Source organism: Armigeres subalbatus, chromosome 3 (assembly GCF_024139115.2).
Source record: "Armigeres subalbatus isolate Guangzhou_Male chromosome 3, GZ_Asu_2, whole genome shotgun sequence".
Taxonomy (NCBI): domain Eukaryota; kingdom Metazoa; phylum Arthropoda; class Insecta; order Diptera; family Culicidae; genus Armigeres; species Armigeres subalbatus.
In genome coordinates, this window is record NC_085141.1 from 378500982 (window position 1) to 378518378 (window position 17397).

Genomic DNA, 17397 nt, shown 5'->3' on the forward strand with positions numbered 1-17397 from the left:
ACAATCGTTTTGACTCTCCGCAGCTCCCAGCTCTACACTGCTAGAAAAAGTTTACACACAAAAGACTTTAAAGAAAATATCTCGAGCAACATATGATTAGGGCCGAAAAATGCTGAACCGAAAAAAATGAGGTTCAAGTTTTCTATGACTAATTTATTGCAGTTGGCACTGAGTTCGCCAAATGCACGAAGTTGCAGCAAACATGCAAAAGAGCTTGCATACAGTGTTACTGATTAATTTATCTTTCAAGAATATTATGTTATAATCGAAGTCATAATGATTTGTCATTTTATTTAAGCAATATATAATGAGCTCTTACTCCACATTTAAAATATTGTGATAGAAAGTTATTTTTTTTACAGGAAACTATGATAAAACTAATAAATAAAGTGCCAATGTTTGACATACTTCCCCTGAAAAGTAAGTAAAACATGTTAGCACCACTGTTCCGATGTACACACTTTTTTTTTTCCTCGTTTGTCGGGTGAAGATCACTGCGTCCAGATTTTAGGACTATTGTGATATCCCGGATAAAAATTTACAGTACCTTGTATGGTTTGAACCAATAGAATACTGTAGATTGTATGGGAAACAAAACAATCTACTGTACATTTATTGTAGATTGTTACCGGTGGAAAAACACATATATTGTATATACCTTAAAACCACAATAAACCCTAATGTTACCAATGCATTCTATAATATTTTTATTGTCCGCCAATGTTAATAAAAAGTTTGATCAAAATTTAAAATTATTCTATTTTGTTGATAAGAAAAACATGTTTGATGTTAAAAATTATATGATTTTTAAAATATATATTATATCGAAGCAACAGTTGAAAACCATAAAATAACAATAACTTTCATTTTTGACTTTTTTTTAATTTTCAGTATCATCATAGTATTATAAATCCTAAAATGTTACTATAGTTAATATTAGTTAATATTAATAATAATATTTTACAAATTAAAAAAAAAAATTTGATTTATCATTTTTACTCGAAAGATAACTAGTTCCATTTTAACGTGTAATCGTCAACCTATGACGTATCACTTCGAATCGCATTTGTGTGAATTTTTGTGTTTTTATTTTATGGTTACTGCTAAAATTAAAAACCAGAAAATCTTCCCGTTTGTGCTCTTTAAAGTAAAACGTACACCGTGGTCGGCACACACAGAAAAAAAAAATTGTGCTTTTAAGAAAATTGCACTGTCATTTCAAAAGTTACTCAGTTTTGGTAATTTTGAGTAGCGAAACTTTTATTTTCAAAATAAAACTTTTAATTTGAAAGTTTTTTTCTGAACGAAAAATTGTGATTTCCAAAGTCAAAATTTTTCATTTGACAGATAAAAAATATTTAAATAGTATCCAAATATTCCTGAAGTTTGGCAACACTTGCTAAAAATAATATCCATTTGGCAACTAATTGTCCACCATAATAATAGTTCCCGCTTCGGGAGAAAATTTATTTCGATCCACTCCATAGTTCGGTCTAGTTTTTTGCCTTATTCAAAACTGCAGTCCCATCAACACAGATTATACCGGTGTGCAGTTCCTCCCGGTGGAATTTCAATAATCGCATCCGCCGTAAGGACAAGGTAAATAAACTTGAAAAACAAAAAAATGACGTGATTGAAGACGGATTTCCCATTCGAGAATCTAATTATATCATATTTTTATTGTCTCTACAGTGAATTAAAACCCTCATCGGCACTTCAAGTCTCCGATCGTACATTGGAACGCATTGGAACTCCATTCATCGGTAAGACTATACTTCCGTAAGACTACACGACTGACGGGAAACTCTCATCAGGATAGTTCACTATATGTACATAACAGCACCACCGACTACATAAAAATGCCGGAGCGTGAAATTTGACACATTCCATCAAACCTGCTGCGAGGTGCCGAGTACCAGTGCTTCTATCTCGGTTTCTGTATTGGGATACAAAAACACACTTCTACGATATGAAGCTGGTTCGCAGGGGCGCCGGACATTATTCATTTGATAAGGTAAATAAAAACTAGAACGGATAGACGTCTGAATGTAAATATTATCAATGCAGTAGAAACCCAAAATGTACGATTAGCGCAGTTGGATTTTTCTCACAATCCGTACGCTAAACCTAACTTCGGAAGTGGTGCGCTCTTTTCATCTCATACAGCGTATCAATTCGGCTAATTCGGTTTTCTACTGAATTGATATTATATCCCTTAAAACTCTGTTATTGACTGTCTTAAGCAATCTGTTGCCGTAAACGGAACAAGGAACCACAAAGTATACTAATCATGATCGATCAAATTTGCTCTTATTCTTTCAGGTGGCACGGCCCCAACAAAACGGAAGCTGTCTGACGTGCTTCAAATCGCCAGCAAATGCGACGGCGAATAACGTGGAAGAGATTTCCGGGGTGGTAGCCGGACCGGAAACGGCTATCACCGACACGGAAGCGGCTGTTAACGGAACGGATTATTTACTAGCTACCAGCCCAATACGTTTGACCTCAATGGGTTCTGAAAGGAAAAGCGGGAGTTTAAAAAAAACGAATGGATTACTTAACGGGAACATAAACGCACTACCGGATCGTGGCAGTTTTCCAGGCAAAGATCTCGCGACGCAAATCTCCGACAACGATCTGAACAAGCTGTTCGAGGAGTACAAGTATGGCCAGGAGGACGCAATCTTATAAGAAGGCATCGAGCGGCTGTGCTATAATATAGGTTATAAGCCAGACAACTCCACCATCCTGGTGCTGGCGTGGCCTCTGGACGCATCCCAGATGTGTCAGTTCACCAAGTCGGATTTCATCCAGGGCCTGCAGAAGATAAACGACGCCGACATCGACGACATCAAGCTCCGGCTGGAGCAGATGGTGGAGAAGCTGAAAACCGACTCCGAGGACTTCAAGCATCTGTAAAGATTCACATTCCGGTTCGGTCTGTGGCGGTTGGTGTTCACTTTGTGGATACCTGTGATGTTACACAGTACGATGATACCGAAGCGTGGCCCAGTTTATTCGACGACTTTGTCAAGTACGAACAGGAACAGTTGAAGCTGGCCAGCTCAAAGAATTTGGAGGGTGGCGGAGTTGACGGCACCGATGGAGTAGAAACCAGCGTTAGGGTCCCGGAGTACGACAACAATAATTCATAGTTTCGCAGTTCGAGGACAGCGCCATCAGATGCAAATCCCCGCACACAAAAAATGCGTTTCAAAATCTTTATTGCCTTTTGCTGAATTTCGTAGTGCTCGCGCGTGCGTTTAATGATCTCATATTTTTTTTATGTTTTCACCAACCATAAGCTTTCTGCACTCATGTCCATTGCATTTCGAACACACTTAAATTACTTAGAAAGGTTATGTTTTAGATATTATTTAGAAGTCCCTACAAATGAACAAGAAGAGGTCATAGCAATGCACAGTATGATTAATATTATTATTTTTGTGTTTACTCATATAGATCGAACATTTCGACTACTTTAATGTTGAAGCAGCAGAAAGCATGCATTTTCTGCGTTTGTCTTGTGTACAGTAAATTTTTTTGCTAAATTCTGTAAGAAAACAAATTTCATATCAGCTCACTAATGTTGAAGACGATGATAGAGAAGATCGATACAGTATCGAGTATAAAAAATATGTACTTACTATGTAATCAGTTCATGCTTACTTGCTATTTATATTCAGGAGAAAAATCTTATAAATAAATGTTTCGAATGCTTGTTTATTATTCGTGCAGTTCCATTTAATTTCACTATACTTGAAATCAAGTATATTGAAATTAAATGGAACAGTGAATTCGTTTCATAAATAACATTTTTGATTGAAAAGAAAACTATGAACCTAAATATACGCATAACTTTCATTCTGAAAGCGACAATATTCAATCTGAATAGCAAAAAACACACTTAAATTTAAGAAGAAAACTTGTAATTTGCTCATCGTGGAACAACATTTTTTTGTTGGTAAATTTAACAGTCGATTACTTTCTACTGAAAATCACTAACTAAAATTCTTATTTTTACCAACGTTTCTCTTAATTTTACCAACGATTTTTTTTTGTGTGCAACCTCTTGGCCTCTTCCTACTCGACACACGGTACCTGGTGATATTACAGGTATGTTGCATGAAATTCGAAATATTCTCTGTAATCTTTTTTTAGCTCAATATTACAGCTTATCCTGCTGAAGCAATTCATAATTTGGGTATTGCTGTTCGAAACATTGTTGATGTGAACGATTTACCGATGGAGCAATCAGGCACACCATTTCCCGGATACGCCCGGTTCCCGGATCGCTCCACATGCGGAGCCGGGTATTCAGATGTCACCGGTTTCGGTCTCATCTGCCTTTGTTGACCACAACTGAGTGTGCATCCCATAACGATACAAGCTTTCACAGTTCCAGACAGCTGAAGGTGTCCGACATCCTTATACTTAAGCGCATGGTTCCACCAAAGCAAAACCCCAAACAACACATAGTTCAAATACTGCCACAAGCACTGCTTTCGAAAGTGGACAGCAGTCAGTCGCTAGTGGATTGAACCCCGTCCGGTTCTTCAACAACATCGTCGGTCATGCATACCTGATTTATAATGGGAAAACGCAAGGATCGTCTTCTGGCAGAAACACCCCATGTGACGCCATCATCCAGTTCCCGATCTCGATTTTCTGGGGCTTCATCCAAAATGACATCCTTCTTGGCTTCACTGAATCCCGGCCGATGGGAACACCAGTCGTCATCTTCTCCGTCGCACTATTTGAATTCATCCTTTGCGAAGGACGGTTCAAATGCATTGGCTAAGAGTCAGTCTAATTCTGACAACAGTAATTGCTGCCGTTAACCGAGAAAAGACAAGTCAGTGAATCGCATCACCTTCGTCAATCGTTACTCGACGGATGGCGTTGCGGCAACAAGTAGTGCGGAACATCCGGCTTGTTCGATTCTATCCAAGTAGACGGGTAAGTGAGGTACTACTTCCGTTATTATTTTTTGTTTACTCTATAAAGTTTTTGTTCTTACAGCGTTCATAAAAAGAGATAAAAAGCTAGATGAAAACCAGAGTAACTGCATGTCAGCTCTGAAAGAGCTTCAAGATACGATCGAAAGTGACTTCAAAGGCAGACGAAATGGCAAACCACTACGGTTTGATGCGTGTTATGTTGAGCTACAAAGTCTTTGCCAACCTTCCGCTGGATGCTAACTTCTCGTGCTATGTGACGCCGACCATTAACCGTGCATCGTTCATTGTATTTGTGCCAAAGTTAAATGGATGCGTTAGACAGTTGCAGCAGTTCCCAGTCAACGTGCATAACTTTTCAGCTGACTTTGGAAGCCATTCGAAAACAGTGTTCTTAAATTTTTCAATACGTACCAGCTGTAGATAAAGCCTTTCTCTCGAATGAAATAGTTCAGACATTAAGTGATTATGTGTATCTAGCAGTATCTAACTTTCAATGACACCCCGAGTGTGCACAAATCTACGTCAAAGAAAGGAAGGCACCGTTAAGATAGATTAATTAAATTAAATTAAAACTTAACTTAAGAAAAAAAATAAAATTAAATTGAAATTAAATTTAACATTTCATAAGACGAGTTAGTACTATCTCACCCATTTCCACCACTTGATTGTAACTTCAACATAAACGCCGTCTTCAGTGCCTCGTACTAAACTCAGTGTCTTTTCATGCACTATTCCTGCGCTATACAATTTATTAATTGAATTAAAATTAATAGGAATAAATCAAAATTAAACCAAAAGTGAAGAAGATTAAATTTGAATTAAATTCAAATTAAATTTACAGTGTGATTTTTTGTTCTATGATATATTTTATTATAGGAAAAAATCCACATTTCCTGTGAGATGCAAAAAATTATTTATACCATTACAAAATATCATTACATTTTATAATATGAATTCATATATTATAAAATGTAATGATGTTTTGTAAAGATGTTATTAAAATAAATTGTAAAATATTAGATTTTACTGAATTTCTATTGTAATAACAGAGAAAAATTTATTCTTAATCCGATTGTATTTCTATTGGAAAACAATAAAAAAAGTAAGGAAAAACATTTAAAACACACTGTTTTCTATTGTTTCATTCGTAGAAATCATCCCATTGAAGAACCGTAAAATCAATTGTTTTGCTCTGAATTTTGTATGGAAAATTTTCAAAAATTTTATTGTAAAGATACATAACAACCCCTATTTTTTATTGTAAAAGTCCCATTTACCATTGATTTTATCGTGCAAAACAATTCATTCTTATGCAATTTTATAGTAAAATTTCCATTACATTCAGTGGTAAATATTTTGTTCCAAATGGTGTAGTAACAGTAAAATTTATGATTCTTCAATGATATTTTTTATCCGGGATACCCTTTTGCTGTGAAATACGCAAGTTATCTCAGTAACATGTTTGTCACTGAGATACCTTGGTATCGACTGAACTCAAGACCATCTATTATTGATGAATAGAGATCCTGAGTTACAGTATGTGACTCCCCCATTCGGGCGAGACTAGCTTTATGAAGCCAACCACGTCCTTGGGGGATAAGATCCATATGTCAGCAGGCCCTAAAAAGGGCTTGCTGAGAATTTTTAACCTACATTGGGTAAATGCACTGCAATAGCAGAGGATGTGTTCTGATGTTTCTCTCTCCTCGTCACAGAAGCGGCAATTTGAGGTTCGGATTGCTCCGATCTTTTGTAGATGGTATCTGCTGGGGCAGTGTCCAGTTATTAGACCGGTGTGGATGTTGAGATCCCTTTTGTTGAGACCTAATAGTTGTTGGGTTTTCTTGGGGTTAATCGTTATGAGCCTTTTGGATTGGCTCGTATGGGGAAGTGCATTCCAGTTTGATGTGATTTGACTGACCATATATTTGTTCAGTTCCATTTTTACAGAGCAGTCTGAGATCCCGCAGAAGGGCTCAGGGCCAATGAACCTTTCATTAGATCCATTCCTGGCTAGCTCATCAGCAATCTCGTTTCCCTCTAGACCCGTATGTCCTGGGATCCAATATAGGTAGATTCTACTAGCTTTGAGTTACAAGTGTAGTTATTAAGCGACTTAAGTGCCGCTTGGCTGTCAGAGAAAATACATATTTTGCAAATCTATACTTTCTCCTCAGGCATAATAACACGCATTCTAATATTGCATATATTTCCGCCTGAAATACTGTGGGCCACTGTCCTAAGTGGACAGAAATTTTTGTTGTAGGGCCATAGATTCCGGATCCTGTCAGATTATTCATTTTCGAACCATCTGTGAAGAAATTTATAGAGCCTGTTGGAACGCTGGGTCCACCTCCTTCCCACTCCTGGCGGGAAGGAATGAACACATCGTAAGGTAAATCATAATTGACTACCGTTTCCATCCAGTCACTACAAATTCCTATTGCGGGATTTATGGTAAATTCATTTGTAGTGGAAGAATCATAGTAGGCAAATATTGAGATGTCAGATAGTGAGAACCAACACTTAATTATTGTAACACAGAACACTCAAAGACACCGAATAAAGCAGACGTTATACATGAATGCTCCCTTGTTACTTCAATTTCAGAAGTGGGATGAACCTGAAACTCTGAACCTGTAAAGTCGTAAAGATTTTTTTTATCTGGCGCAACAGAAGTTTTTTTCAAGACCAGAAATGTTTCAATCAGGCGTCATCCAAATGTTTCTGCACCCTGAGGATGTACGAAATTTAATTCCCGAGTTCAATCCAAAAATGACAACAACAGAAAAATGGTTACGGAAGATTGCAAGTTTAGGAAGTATGTACGGTTGGGATGAACGTGCTGCACTGCATTATGCAGTAATGCGATTAGGACCGGTTCCAAGAATATGGTTTGAAAGTATTGAAGAAAATATTACTGCATGGGCTGATTTCAAGCAACGTATAATACGAGCGTTTCCTACTAGAATAGAATAGATGAGGTGGATGTTCACATTGAGTTGATGAAGCGGACGAAGAAGCCGAATGAAAGTTATGAAAATTTCGTTTATGAAATCGTTTCCAAAGCAAGAATTGTTGACCTGAGCATAACAGTTATAATCAAGTATATAATTAATGGCTTATTGGACTTTAATTTGAGGATGGCTCTGAGTACTATGAAATTTGCTGATGTGGAATCCTTACTGGATGCAATCTTACGTTATGAAAACCAGATGCAGATGCGTTCATCGCTACAAGATTCAAGTAACAGAAGATGTTATCCATGCGGAAGTTTAAATCGTGCGACGCAGGACAGGCTTCAAAGTAGTCAACAAAATTCTCATTCTCGGGATGTTGGTTGGCAGCAATCGAATACTCGAAACGTTGCAGCGTGGTCATGCTTCGACGGAGGAATTATCAATGAAGAACAATGTTCTACACGAGTAACACAACACAATCACGGTAGGGTTAGTATAGAACAAGTATATTTCAACATTTTAATAAGAATTAATAATCATTTAATTAAATCAGATGCTTTATTTGATACAGGTAGTCCTATATGTTTAATCAAAAGTAGTTTTGTTTCAGATAAAATTCAATATCATAAAACATTTTCAAATTCATATGTAGGTTTAAATAATTCAAAACTGAATATTTTGGGTATTTTTGATTCAGAAATTGTAATTGATGATTATATTTATAATTTACAGTTCAAGATTGTGCCAGATTCCACAATGCGCCCGATGTGTATTTTGGGATCGGATTTCGTTAAGCGCAATAACTTGATAGTTGGGTATGACGATCGAACATTGCAATTTGCAGTCAAAAACCAATTAATTACAGAAGCTTCTTCGAAGTCGGTGACTTGTGCAGATTATCCACTGTTTGAAATTAACAATATAGAGGTAAGTACAGACACATTCTTGAAAACTGACGTGGATCTATTAGATATTGGTGATGACGGAACTTCATTAACGGATATACGAAGCATCAAATCTCTATTCCTTGATAAATATAACAACAGTCGTTTAACTCCATCTAATCTAGATTTATGTTACTCAATGAATATTGAACTAACAGATAAACGACCATTCAATTTTTCACCGCGACGTTTGTCACATAGCCAAAAATAGAAGTTGAATCTCAAATTGATAAATTATTGAAAGACGGTGTTATTAAAGAGAGTAATTCACCTTACGCTAGTCGAATAGTTTTAGTAAAGAAAAAGGATAAATCATGGAGAATTTGTGTGGATTACAGGGAATTGAACAAGATTACCGTTAAAGATAGATACCCTTTGCCGATAATTGAAGAACAATTGGAGAGTTTAAAGAATGAAAAATATTTTACTACATTGGATTTAAAGAACGGTTACCACCATCTTCATATTGATAAAAATTCACAAAAATTTACTGCTTTTGTAACACATGTAGGCCAGTTTGAATACACACGCGTTCCGTTTGGACTATGTAACGCCCCTCTGCGTTTATGAGATTTATAAATACAGTATTCAGCATCTTTTAAAAAAAGGCAAAATCAAAATTTATATGGACGATATATTAATCGCAACTGAAACAGTTGAAGAACACTTGGAAATTTTGAAAGAAGTTTTTCAAATTTTGAATAAAAATCATTTGCAACTACAATTGAGCAAATGTTCATTTCTTAAAACTAGAATTGAATATCTTGGATATAAAATTGATGAATCAGGTATTCGACCAAGTGATAGACACATTGAATATATTAAAAAATTTCCAGTTCCCAAAAACATCCATGATGTGAATAAATTCATTGGTTTGGCTAGTTACTTCAGAAAATTTATCGCAAATTTCTCAAATTCCTCTATATGATTTATTGAAAAGAGATAAAAAAGAATTTCATTTCAAAGAATCAGAATTCACAGCATTTGAAACTCTAAGAGACAAATTAATAGCTGACCCCGTTTTGAAAGTATATTCTCCTTATGCCAGAACAGAACTTCACACTGACGCCAGTTCTCATGGATTCGGTGGTGTTCTGATGCAAGAGCAAAAAGATGGAAAGTTGCATCCAATTATGTATTATAGTCAAAGAACAAATAGTCATGAAGCAAAATTACATTCATTTGAGTTGGAAACACTAGCAGTGGTCAACTCTATTAAGAGATTTCATATTTATTTTCAGGAATCAAGTTTACTATTGTTACTGATTGTATTGCTTTAAAAGAAACTTTAAAAAGAAAGATATTAATGTTAAAATAGCACGATGGGAGATTTTTCTATCAGAATATGATTACGACATAATACACAGAAATTCAATTCTCATGAAACACGCTGATGTTTTATCTAGAATTCCAGAATTATGTTTTATTGAGGATGAAAGTAATTCTTTTGAACGGGCTATAATTGCAAGTCAAGTTCAGGATTCTAATATAGAAGCAATTCGTCAACTGTTAGAAACAAGAGAACACAAAGATTTTGAATTAAGAAATGGAATTGTGTACAAGAAAACCAAACGAAGCCGCTTGTTGTTTTACGTTCCCAAAAATATGATTGATCAAGTTTTAAAAATGTATCATGACGATTTTGGGCACTTTGGCAGTGAAAAGGTATATGAAAATATAATCAAGTCTTATTGGTTTCCCAAAATGAAAGAAACAATATCAAAATATATAAAAAACTGTTTGAAGTGCATTGTATTTTCAAAGAAAAATTTCAGTAAAGATGGTCTTTTAAATCTAGACCAACATTTGAAAAAGGCGTAACAGCCAAAAATTATTCCTTCTGATTCCTTGTCCACATACATAGCTATATATGTGGACGAAGAATCAGAAGGAATAAATTTTGGCTGTTACGCCCTTTTCAAATGTTGGTCTAGAAATATAATAGATAAGGGGAGTGTACCATTTCATACTGTGCATATTGACCATTACAGACCTTAACGGTTTATCCAATTGTAAATATAAATATGTGTTTGTTGTTGTTGATGCTTTCTCTAAATATTTAAAATTATACCCTTGTAAAACTACAAATACAAGCGAAGTACTAAAGCATCTAAGGTTGTATTTTTCTAATTATTCATTACCTATTCAACTAGTCTCAGATCGCGGAAGCTGTTATACATCAAATAGTTTTGAAGAATTTTTAAATGACTTCAATATTAAACATATTCTTACAGCTACTGCTTGCCCTCAAGCTAATGGTCAGGTGGAGAGGTTCAACAGGATACTAACTCCAGTTTTAGCCAAATTAGTAGACTCGAATCCTAGCAAAGGTTTTACTCCTATTTTGCAAGATGCAGAAAATTTTATCAATAATTCTTTTTGTAGATCGATAGCTAATACTCCTTCACAAGTTTTATTCGGAATTAATCAACGTTACTCAGCTAATGTAGATATTGAAAATGTTTTAAATGCAAACACATAAATGCAAAGAGATTTGACAAAAATTCGCGAAAAAGCTATAGCGGTTAACAAAGCCGTTCAAATTTACAATAAAAAGCAATATGACTCTAAGTGTAAAACCACATCAGTTTATCAAGAAGGTGATCTTGTATATATACCACATCATTCGAATTCCGGTAGGTCGTCAAAACTGAAACCGCATTTCAAAGGACCTTATGTGGTTAAGAAGGTTCTCGCGAATAATCGTTATGTTATTAGTGACATAGATGAATACCAACTATCTCGTCTGCCATTCACGGGTATATTTGATCCAACCAAAATGAAATTATGGAGAACGGAAGTCGATCAGACACATCGGGGGCGATGTGTTTGATCAGGATGGCCGAGCTGTAGTGGCAGAATCATAGTAGGCAAATATTGAGATGTCAGATAGTGAGAACCAACACTTAATTATTGTAACACAGAACACTCAAAGACACCGAATAAAGCAGACGTTATACATGAATGCTCCCTTGTTACTTCAATTTAATATGCTGAGGTGACCCGTAAGGTCTCCTGACAGCAGTGTTTTTGTTCTCTTTAACCTTAGAGCACTTTTTTCCGCTTCCAGCTTTATGAATTGATCTAACCGGGGCAGGTGAAGCATTGCGTCTAGGGCCAAAGTGGGTGTACTACGAACTGCACCAGTGATGGCAATGCAAGCGGTGCGTTGGATTTTGTTGAGCTTAGCCCTTGCAGCAGCCTCATTAGTTTTAGGCCACCAGACAAGGGAAGCGTAAGTTGTCCTGGGACGGACAATGGTTTTATATATCCACATGATCATACTTGGTTTTAGGCCCCATCTCTTACCAAGGGTTTTTGAACAAACCCAAAGTGTATTGAGACCTTTCTGCACAACTGATTGGAGATGAGAGTTCCAATTAAGCTTTGCGTCGAGTATGACACCTAGATATTTTACTTCACTTGAATAAACTAATTGTGTTTGATTCAAGAAAAGGGGTTTCAGTTGTACCTTTCTCCGTTTGGTGAAAGGGATAATGGAAGTTTTTGTAGGATTTATGCCTAGTTGATCCTTTTGACACCAGGAAAAAGTGTGATTTAGGGCAGATTGCATTCTTTCCACGATAACACTTTCGAACTTGCCTCGTACAATAATGACAACGTCATCAGCATATCCAACCACTTCGAAGCCTCTTCTCTCTAAGCTGTCTAGAAGCTCATCCACCACCAGTGACCACAACAAAGGAGAAAGCACTCCGCCTTGCGGACACCCCCTTGTTGCTTTAACAGTGATGTATGAACCGCTAAGCTCAGAGGAGATTTTCCGATTAGCTAGCATAGCATGTACCCAGGTAACAATGCATGGGTCGAATTTTCTCCTCAACATTGCTGACCCTATAGACGAATAAGAAGCGTTATCAAATGCGCCCTCAATATCAAGAAATGCTACATTAGTACACACTTAATCACGGCTTTCTTGTTCGGTAATTTTTTTTACGGTTTTCGAACCGTAAAACGTAAAAAATACTGAAAACTCGGTAATTCGACAAATTCTTTCCGACGGTCAGCATTAAGCAAAATTAATTACTGAATTCGGTAATGATTAATACCGACTTTATTGTAATAAGTGAATGTTTACTAATGTTTACTGAATAGATTAAAAAGTCAGTAAACACGAATACCGAAATTACGGTATTTTGATATTTTTCTACTGACAATGCGTTTCAAAACTAAACGTCAACTGAGCTCGTGGTTTGAAAAGGCAAAACTTCCATTTTCTCGCATTTTTTCAAGGTTCTAGAATCAAACGGTACAGTTGGTGTTTTTTCTTCGCAGGACTTTTGAGGAATCGTACAATCTTGAGCAGGCACCCTCGATAGCACCTTGATTTGAAGACCGGAATCGAAAAAAAATACCGCTGATAATTGCGCAGAAGTTTTGGTTCGTTTCGGCCCTTACATATATGCCGGTTGCTACTGTTTCCATTAGCCGTAAACTATCAGGTTACCAACGGAAATCCATTCCCAAGCAGTAGTAGGGATCCATACCCAAGCAGCACTTGGCAGTTTGGTTATTGTCGAGAACAAATAGACCTCCAGAATGGAATCAGAACCGAAATTGATTGTCAAATCTAGTAAGAAATTGTTAATTCACGTAAACTCATTTCAATGACTATCGTTGAAGTAACGATACATTTTTGTTCTTATTATTCTAACATATGTAGTCAATTTTTTTATTATATTCCACAAAATATTTATGATGTTTATTTATACAAAATAAACGAGTTCAATAACTGGACATTTCGGTAAACCCCAGTGAACGAAAAAAATTACCGAGAAAGTCAGTTATTATTTGACATTTCATGAGCTCGAATCTTTACCGACTTTTCAGTAGCATTTATGCTACGTTTAGACAAGGCAAGTGAATTGAGCAAGTCGCTTGAATCGAACGCGAATGGAACGTGTAAACACCGTAATTCAATTCACTTGAACGAAAAGAAAGTTGAACATGTTCAACTTTTGGCAAGTCAATTGAATTCAACTGAGTTGTTCAATTCACTTGCCCTGTCAAAACGTAGCATTAAAATTACCGAGTTAAGTCAGCTGTTCAAAAACCCAGTAAAATTTTACCGACTTCGGTAATCGAAACTAACAGTGTACACATCAAACTAAAACTAACGTGAATGCAATGAATAACACGCCTAAAACAGACAAATCACCATGAATTTTGACAGCTCGTTCCTGTGCAAGTTGCTTGCAGGTTGTCTGCAATGCTAATTTTATTTGCAAATCGCAATAATTCATTAATTGAAGTAGAAACTCATTTCATTGCCGAAACTAGAGTCCTATAAGAAGACCCGCATAAATACAAACTGTACATGGATATTTTCCCGTGCGGTCGACAACAGTATCCTTTACTGTTGACAACTGTAAATGAACAATCTCATATAAAGTTTTAACAGTTTGTGGTACGGTTATTTGACAAATAAAAAATCGTCTGTTTTCACGTGCAAAATTTTCGCTCAACAGTATGATAAATTGTTGACATATAATGCAGGAAATAAAGAACATTTTAGAGACAGCATGTTATATGTTGACATTTAGTGATGTTGTCGAGCAGTTATGGTTGAATCGATCGAAAAGTATTCGATAACCGCAACATAAACTGTGAAGCTATATCTTACATCGTAATAATGATTCCGACCATATAACATGTTGTTTTTTATTATGCGGGGAGTAACGTCATATTCCACTTTTGACAGGTCTCCTGCTCGTTTGGAACGCGCATTTGTATGGAACTGACAGCTGATTCTGTTCCAATTTTGACACTTGACGACACTGTTATTATAGTCACTGTAGCCGAAACTATGTCAATGCTATACGTAAATGATGATGATGATAATGATGATGATGATATTACTATCTATTGTAACAAGGCAACTGCCGATAGCACTGGCCATATCTGACAAACGATTTGATCATGATAATACAGTATACCCCCGCTGATCCGACAAATGTATGGCCGGACTATCGGGATTTCTCTCGTTAATCCGACTGTCAAATCCATACAAATGAACCAAAACAAAATCACAGCACAAATTTGAAAACTGACAGCATAATGTGTTTAAATGGGTGTTGATACTTTTTAATCCGGAAAATTCCGAATTAGCGAGATCCGGACTAACGAGCCGTCGGACTAGCGAGGTCCGGATAAGCGGGGGGATACTGTACTATTGTTTGTATTTCATCAGACTCCTGTATGAACGGCCAAAAATGGGTGGGGTGGTTCCATAAGCAGAAACACTTATGGGAATCCACGCACGTAAAAAAAAGCATTTGTTTTATTTATTAAATTAGATTCATATCCATTATTACGTATACCAGCATGAAATTTATTGCTCATCCAATAATGATCATTTCATATTTGAATGTTATGTATTTAGCATGTTGGTATATTGTATTTCATTTGACAATAAAAAGTATAAGTTTTGCCTAATGGCGAAAATGTATAAGGATAAACTTATACTTTCGACTCGAAGTGGAATTGCAAAAAACATGGCGCTAGAAACTTGCTGGAACATTACCGAGCATTTAAACAGGTAAATATTTTATGGAATCTAATGCTTATTATAATTGATCTATTTTAGCTTTGTTCGGCAGCCTTGGAGCTAACATTCGTAAACGAATATTCCAAATTTGCTTTTCCTAGTTAAAACCGGAACATCCTATCGAATCTTTAGTATAAAAACTCATGACAATATGTTGAGAGAAGCCAGCAGCTGAGATATATTATTTTTTGCAGCGCTATTGGTCCACCATCGTCCAGCAGCTGAATCGATAGTTACACTCGAGAATCCAGTAGCTCGTATTAGTAACAGCGGGAGCTTGATGTGCAAGGCTGCTCCTTCCGGCTGGTCACTGACTCAGTATAAAGAGTATCGTGATGGCTCAAAGTGCTCAGGAAAACGATTACTGTGACAATAAAAATGTTCTTAGCGTTCCTCATAATATGATTCTGTGCATCGGTGACTCACAGTAAATATGCCGTGAAACCCTCAAACTACGATGAAGTATGGAAAACTGAAGAACGAACTGCAGATTAAAATAATAAAAGTTGAAAACAAAACTATTAATTTGTTTATTTTTTTATTGAGCTAATTCTGAAGGCGGGAGAAACAGGAATATGACATGAACCAGTAAATGAAATTCATAAACGATTTCAATTATTTCATTATTATTTGTGTAATGACATTCATGCGACAACCGCATGAATGTTATTGCAAATCTAATATAAGATATTCGGAATGGACATGAAATGTATAAGTTTCATGTTATGAATATAATTCGAATGTCTCATAACCTTCATCTGAACAATGCATATGGTTTATACAGAAATCGCAATGGCAAAAATGTATGTGTATTGGCAAATATAATCATTAAGAAAATTTATTTTCGTGCGGGATGATTAGAGAATCTCCTTCCAGAAGAAAGTTCGTACATACAATATTATAATCTAGCCCTCGTTTCCCAGATTGACCCAATGCTATACGTAAATGGGTATATTATAACAGATAAAGATTAAGTGCCAAAACAAAACAAACAAAAATCGCGCCATTTACTCGCATTACCGGCAACACGTCTGGTTTTTAAGCCGTTTGCCCAAAGCTAGTAATACCATCGGATTTGTTAGCCACAGCATCTGCTATGCGATATATCGAAAACCTAGTAAGAATATACATTTTAAAATAATTTGGAGCTAGTTTTTCTAAATAAACAATATAAAGTGAATGGCCTAAAAACCAAAGCAAACATTCCGCATGGTAGTTGAGGGCGCCAACAAAGGGCTTAAAAACCACTATGGTGCAAATGGTTCATGAGATGTCCACTCAAAATAGCAATAAATGTGTTTTTTAGGAGATATCAAGTACGGCGTTTTACATAGGATGAAGAATTATTTACAAAGCAATCGTTTATGCCAGAAAATCAAAAATCATGGTTTTGATTCATAAGCCGTAATCATATGTTACGCGAGATATATTTTAGTTCAATACCAAATTTTCAAAACGACTTATCTGCTTTCGCAACCAAAGATTCAAACTTCGATTTGACGTATCTGATTGCACACCCACGCAAACCAACACCATCAATGGGCAGGTGAAAGCTTAAACTACCTGTTGGTGGTGTTGGTTTGCGTGGGAGTGCGATCAGATTCGTCAAATCGACGTTTGAATCTTTGTTTACAAAAGCAGATAGTCGTTTTGAAAATTTGGTATTGAGTCGAGCACCTCCACGGGAGTCCTCATCTGGGTCGCTATCGGTAATTCCGGGCCCTTTATAGGGACCCACTTTTACACCGGAGGTATCTAAACGGGAATGTAAAATAAGAACGTAACTCAAAATTAGCCGTGAGTTTCCAAATTTAGCGCCCCACACTGGGTTGTTAAATTTCCATATACAGGGTTGTTATTTTGTGAAACGTCACTTTGTTATTGATAAAAATTAGCAGAAAATCTGTTTTTCTTTTTCAGAACAATTTCAACGTAGATTAAATAGCAAAGGAATTATTCAATTT

General features: G+C 36.2%; 1 long non-coding RNA gene and 1 pseudogene across 1 annotated transcript; both read left to right on the forward strand.

Moving 5' to 3' along the window:
- The first annotated feature begins 1483 nt into the window (after positions 1 to 1483).
- LOC134223716 (DCN1-like protein 3) lies at positions 1484 to 4030 on the forward strand (annotated as a pseudogene).
- Positions 4031 to 4064: 34 nt separating this feature from the next.
- On the forward strand, positions 4065 to 5776 carry LOC134223717 (uncharacterized). The gene is made up of 3 exons (XR_009982683.1): positions 4065 to 4116; positions 4175 to 4959; positions 5023 to 5776. It is a non-coding gene; the product is annotated as an uncharacterized LOC134223717 (long non-coding RNA).
- The last annotated feature ends 11621 nt before the right edge of the window (positions 5777 to 17397 follow it).